This window comes from Paroedura picta, chromosome 10 (genome assembly GCF_049243985.1).
Source record: "Paroedura picta isolate Pp20150507F chromosome 10, Ppicta_v3.0, whole genome shotgun sequence".
NCBI lineage: Eukaryota > Metazoa > Chordata > Lepidosauria > Squamata > Gekkonidae > Paroedura > Paroedura picta.
The window spans coordinates 34179108-34185107 of NC_135378.1; the positions used below are offsets into that span (position 1 = coordinate 34179108).

Genomic DNA, 6000 nt, shown 5'->3' on the forward strand with positions numbered 1-6000 from the left:
GAGTTAAGGCTTCCTGTGCTCCACCAACATTTATTTTCCCAAATAATTACATAATTTTCAAAGAGATGCATCCAGCTCCCTTAACTTCCACTGCAGTGCCTTTGTTGGAAAAAAGTAAAACTGTCATACATACATACATACATACATACATACATACCACCAGAAGTACCCCACATACATACACCAACAAGTACCCCAATAATTATTTTCAGGGATATTAATGGTACTTTAAATGTGACTCCAGGAACAAATACCTGGACTAGACCAAGTGTCCAGTAACTCCTCAAAGACTAACAAAATTTGGCGCCACTGCCATAAAAATACAACGTTTGTAAGAAAGATAAGTTTACGTTTTATTTTTAGGATTGGTCTTAATTGTGTTATCCCTAATGACCACACTGTTTGGGTCTTATGATTTTGTTTATATAACTTGGTCTGAACGACTGCAATAATAAAGTTTAACTAACAAAACTTGTGTCAGGGTATCAGCTTCGTTCTTTCATGAAGAAGTGAGCAGCGACTCACCAAGGTTCATTCCCTGCCATATACGTAGTTAGTCTTTAAGGCATCTCTGAACTCTTGCCTTTCTCTATTGCCACAGGCAGACTAGCATGCCTACCCATCTTGATCTAAGTATCCAGATTAACAGTGCTTGGTGAGTTGGCTAACCCCAATTATATCTTCTTCCAATGATTGATTGGGCTTCTTCTCCTCAACAGAGATCAAATTAACTTCCTGGCATTTTTCACAAACACTACATAAAAGGGCAGGGATTTACTTCATACCATGAGGTAAACTTTAGTTATTGTTTTGGGAGCAACTCAGGTGCCCAATATTTAAAACAAGACAGCACATCTTTGCAGAGGATTGACTCCTAGTAGCTTCTCTTTGACCAACTACATGCATCTTTATGATGTCTGCAATATACAGGAGGAATGAAGTTGTATTCCTAGATGGGATTACTATGAGCAGATCAGTTTTCCAACCCCCCATCCTCTGAGCTAGTATCTCCTTACAATGCAGGATCAGCCCAAAACATCCTAAAGCATCCAAGAAAAGTGTGTATCCAACCTTTGCTTGAAGATTGCCAGTGAGGGGGAGCTCACCACCTCCTTAGGCAGCCTATTCCACTGCTGAACTACTTTGACTGACATTTTTTTTCCTGATATCTAGCCTATATAACTAATCAGCTGCAAATCACTGGTGGCCATGCTAGTGGCTGTTTTGGCCCGTTTGCCATTTTATCTGAAAGATATTGGAAGGGAAAAGAATGAGGCACCCATACTGGAGTTTTAATTTTTATCCCTTGTAATACATGATCAGTATTAATAAAGGATCCCAGGTCTAAAAGGTTACACACTTATCTGGATCAACAGCTTTGAATCACATATTTCCTACCAACTGCACATCATTTCTGGTTAACAAAATTATCACCAAAATTAACATTAACATTAAAATTCATGGCACCTAACGGCAGTTCCAGCCTAGCCTCTCAGTGAGTATGACGCACCAAGACTTAATCAAGAGGTAAGCTAGCTGTTCTTCTACATCCGCAGTCAAATCATTATTCCTTGCTACTCTTACAGCAATGCAGAATGCTTAGCACAGCAAGGAGGCACAGAGTTAAAAATGCAACTGACTGTGCATAGGAAAGAAAAGACTTTTCCATTGGACGTGAAAGAGAGCTGGAGTGCTACTTGACACTCTTCAGGCTGCCTGACACAGAGAAGCATCCAATTGCTTCCTTTGTAACAGGGGAACAGGGCATGCATATTCTATCCACTTGTCTCAATGACAGCCTCATCTAGAGACTGAAGAATTATAGACCACAATCAGCATTTTCTCCATGATATTCTTCCTAGTTTGGTTCAGAAGCCTGATCTGCAAGCTACCTAGGAATACCCCTGTGATTATTCTACCTTGTTTTATATATTCTGGCTTCCCCCCCCCCCCACCTGTGGGAAAAGGCAAGAGTTTTTGCTTGTCATCCTATAAACAGTTTCCTATTAAAGCAGTGGGTTTATCTTGAGACAAGTCCGGACACTGGATATGGTCTAAAAGAAATGAAGAGAAATCTGATGCCAGGACTAGAGGGGGAAGGGGGAAAGAAACATACTTCTGACTTCTAAAAGGACAGTCCTGTTAGGTTTTCGTGGCTAAATGTTCACACACAAATCCAGATCAAGTTCCTGAATAAAAACCAACTCATACTAAATAAGTCAGAGTAAAATTCATTCTACTGGGAATCATGAATGTTGGCTTATTCTTGCAAATGAGATAACCACAGTACTGAATTTGCATCGTGATAGTAAGTGCTAACAAAATGAGTACAAAAGTCCTGATCATTTATATGAAGCATTTAATCTAGCAAATATTCCCAATCTTGGTGCCATTCATCACCAGAACTTTAATAATCCTATTATGCAAATGAGGTAGAGACAATGAAGTAATGACCTGAACCTCCCAGTTTCAAGTCCAATAACTTTTCCATGTGATACTGGAAACAGCTTTGAAATTTACGTATTACTTGTACAAGAATACTGTTGATGTACAATAGAAAGCAAAAGGAAATTAAAAATATCAGATGTACATCTTAATAGACCTAAGTTTTAGAGATGCAAGGCACTCTAGGTTTGGTGGGGGAGGGTCCCCAAATTGCATGTAAACTTTTCAAAGGATAAAATTATTTGACAGTGTCTCTCTCAAATTCTATGCTAAACATGAAGACTTGCATATATCAATAAAGGTAAAGGTATCCCCTGTGCAAGCACTGGGTCATGTCTGACCCTTGGGGTGACGCCCTCTAGCATTTTCATGGCAGACTCAATACGGGGTGGTTTGCCAGTGCCTTCCCCAGTCATTACCATTTACACCTCAGCAAGATGGGTACTCATTTTACTGACCTCAGAAGGATGGAAGGCTGAGTCAACCTTGAGCCGGTTGCACTTTAGGACAGGTCTAATATATGAAGGGAACTGACTTTATATCACTTAAGACAATAATAGAATATATCCTTATAATAGATTATACCTTCCTATGTATCAACAACCACTTTGTTAAGAAAGATGGTAATAACTCCTAGATCAGGATTAATATGCGATGGGAATTGAATATGTATGTTAATATGTATGCCAAAAGAGGATGACAAACCATATTTTATAGGCATTAACAAGACAACAGTAGTGAAGGAGACTGACCTAATATCATTTAAGATAATAACAGAATGTATTCCTATAACAGATCTCATATGTATTAACAATCACTTGGCTAAGAAAAATGGTAAAAACTTTTAGACTAGGAATAATATGTGATGAGAACTAAATATCTATGTTAAAAGAGATGGCAAACCATATCAACTGGTCGCTTTTTCTTTACAACTTCTCTGTAAATGCTTTATATAATAATAAACAATAAAATTATCATAAAAAAAAAAAAAACCTTGAGCCGGTTGCTGGGATTGAACTCCCAGCCTCATGGGCAGAGCTTTCAGACTGCATGTCTGCTGCCTTACCACTCTGCACCACAAGAGGCTCTGCATATATCAATAAAAGGTAAAGGTAAAGGTACCCCTGTGCAAGCACCAGGTCATGTCTGACCCTTGGGGTTACGCCCTCTAGCGTTTTCATAGCAGACTCAATACGGGGTGGTTTGCCAGTGCCTTCCTCAGTCATTACCGTTTACCCCCCCAGCAAGCTGGGTACTCATTTTACCAACCTCGGAAGGATGGAAGGCTGAGTCAACCTTGAGCCGGCTGCTGGAATTGAACTCCCAGCCTCATGGGCAGAGCTTTCAGACTGCATGACTGCTGCCTTACCACTCTGAGCCACAAGAGGCTCTTGCATATATCAATAGAGAGGCTCAAAAGATGCTTTTCATAGACACGTCTAACAATGTTACAATGTGGTAACCACTGGTCCACAAACATGTTTTAGAACTGACACAGAACAATGAGTAGGGGATAAACTATGTTATATTGGAGATTTATCATCAGATCTTGAAGAACACTTTTAACCCTTAAATACAAGCAGATCAGCAGGTCATCTGGCAGGCTGAGGCAACACCACTGAGTGAAGAGTTAACCCTCTGCATCATTTCCCAAATTGGTGATACCTAACTCCAGGTGACCAATAGTGTTTGTGGGGGGGAGAGAGAGAGAGCCTACACTTCAGTCGCAATGAAGTGACCTCTGAGTCTGGAAATCCCAAGATCCCAAATTCCTGAGATAGCCTGAAGCAAACCACTTTCTCTCTTCCATTAATAGAGGCAAGGTGGAAGATGAAACAGCAGAATTACAAATTGCAAGTGGAGGATTCTGGCTCTGAAGGTTCTTTTGCATAAAGCCCAGAAAACTAGCATTGAATACCAGGTCTAGTTGGGAGAACTTTTTAACAGGAGTACATTCCAAAGTGGGCTCCTCCACCTACAGCCTCAAATAAAGCACGCCCCCCCCCCCCGTCTCTGTCATCTCCGTCTTTGGAGCCAGGCAAGAGGCTCCTGCGCCCCTTCAGCCAGGTGACCTTGGCCACTACCTCGCAGGGCCGCTGTGCGGGACCCACCCGGCACAGGCTGCGGCCTCTTCATGCACCCTAGGCAGGCGTGTGGCAGGGCCAAGAGGCAGGCAGGCAGGCGGGCGGGCGGCATCCTCCAGGGCAGGCGATGCAAATGCTGCGCTGTTGTGCCGGGAGGGCTGCTCTTCTCCTTCAAAGGAGAGCGCAAAAAGAGCCGCAACCGGCCCGGTCGGTTTCGACGGGCTTTGCAGCTCGAGGCCCGCACGGCAGGGAGCAGGGAGCCCCCTTCGGCCCAGCCACGGCAACCGGGGCCAACTTTTGTTTTCTTTTCGCCCCCGCCGAGGCGCCTGGCCCGGCCTGAAGCCGAGGGAGGGGCAGGGAAGGCACGACGTGCGGGAGGGGAGAAGCGTAAGAGCGCGCCTGCCGGGAGGACTTCTCGGCAGTGCTCCTCTCGCCGCCCGGGACCCGGGGCCGAGCGCCAGCCTCCCTCCCTCCCTCCCCGCCTCTGCACCCTGGTGCAGAGAGCCGCAGAAGGAGCCACGGGCAGCGAGCAGCCGGCGCCGCATTTCACCCTCAGCCCAAAAGTGGGGGGGGGGGGAGAAGCCCTACCAATGAGAGCCCCCCCCCCTCCGGCACGCCTCTTGGTCCGCGCGTGGCGCAAACTCGCGCCAACTTGACAGCGACCCCCCCCCCCCCTCCTGCCTCCTTCCCGGTCCCTCCCAACCACCCAGCAGAGACTGCCAAGTGCCCACTCGTGAGCGGCGCCAGGGCGCCCCGTCTCTCTGTCGCTCCCGGCCGCGCCACGCGCGAAAAGGGCACGGGCAGCCCGCCTGCCGCCCGCCCGCCTGCCGCCCCCCGGCCCAAGTCCCTCGCCAAAGTTGGCCTGCGCCCCCCCACCCCCCCCGCAGCCGGGCAAGCGGCGAAGAAGCCCTCCCGACGCGGAGCGCAGTTCCCTCCCCGCCCCAGGGCCCTGCAGGGTTTCGCTACCTTCTGCTCTGCGGCTGCAGCAGGACCATTTGCCGCGCTGGGGCCCGAGCGGAGCGGAGCGGGACGAGAGCGCGCAAAGGCGCGCTTGCTCGGGCTCTTTTTCTTTCCCACCCCCCTCCCTTCTTTCCTTCCCTCCTTCCTTCTCCACTCACGCCGCCGCCGGAGCTGCCCAGTGCGCGTGCTCCAGACCAGCCGGGACAAGTCAGACCTTCCTTCCCTCTTGTACCTTGTGGCGCCCGCTGGGGCACCTGCCTTCCGCGGTGACGTCACGGCATTCCTCCAGACCGGGCCCGGGCCAGGAGCTCGGCGCGGGGTCCAGCGCTCGTCTTTTTCGCTGCACCAGGAAGCATCTGCCTGAATGCCGGTGCAACTGACCAAAGGGAAGAGGCGCTCAAAACAGTGTCGCCCACTGAATCGGATCAACTACTTTTTTTTGGGGGGGGGGGGCTTAAGTTGGGGGGGCGCCCCCTCTAGGATTTATACCAGGGCTGTCCTGTTGGCGACA

The 6000-nt window shown here is 47.7% G+C and overlaps 1 protein-coding gene across 3 annotated transcripts in view; it reads right to left on the minus strand.

Moving 5' to 3' along the window:
• Positions 1 to 5717, minus strand: part of MTUS1 (microtubule associated scaffold protein 1) — a 115302-nt gene extending 109585 nt beyond the window's left edge. For 2 of the 3 annotated variants that reach the window (XM_077302111.1, XM_077302108.1), the window contains exon 1: positions 5496 to 5648. The gene's annotated coding sequence lies outside the window, so the exon portion shown is untranslated. Of the gene's footprint in view, positions 1 to 5495 lie in introns of all 3 variants that reach the window. The other variant, XM_077302110.1, reaches the window with a different exon arrangement.
• Between the last annotated feature and the right edge of the window lie 283 nt (positions 5718 to 6000).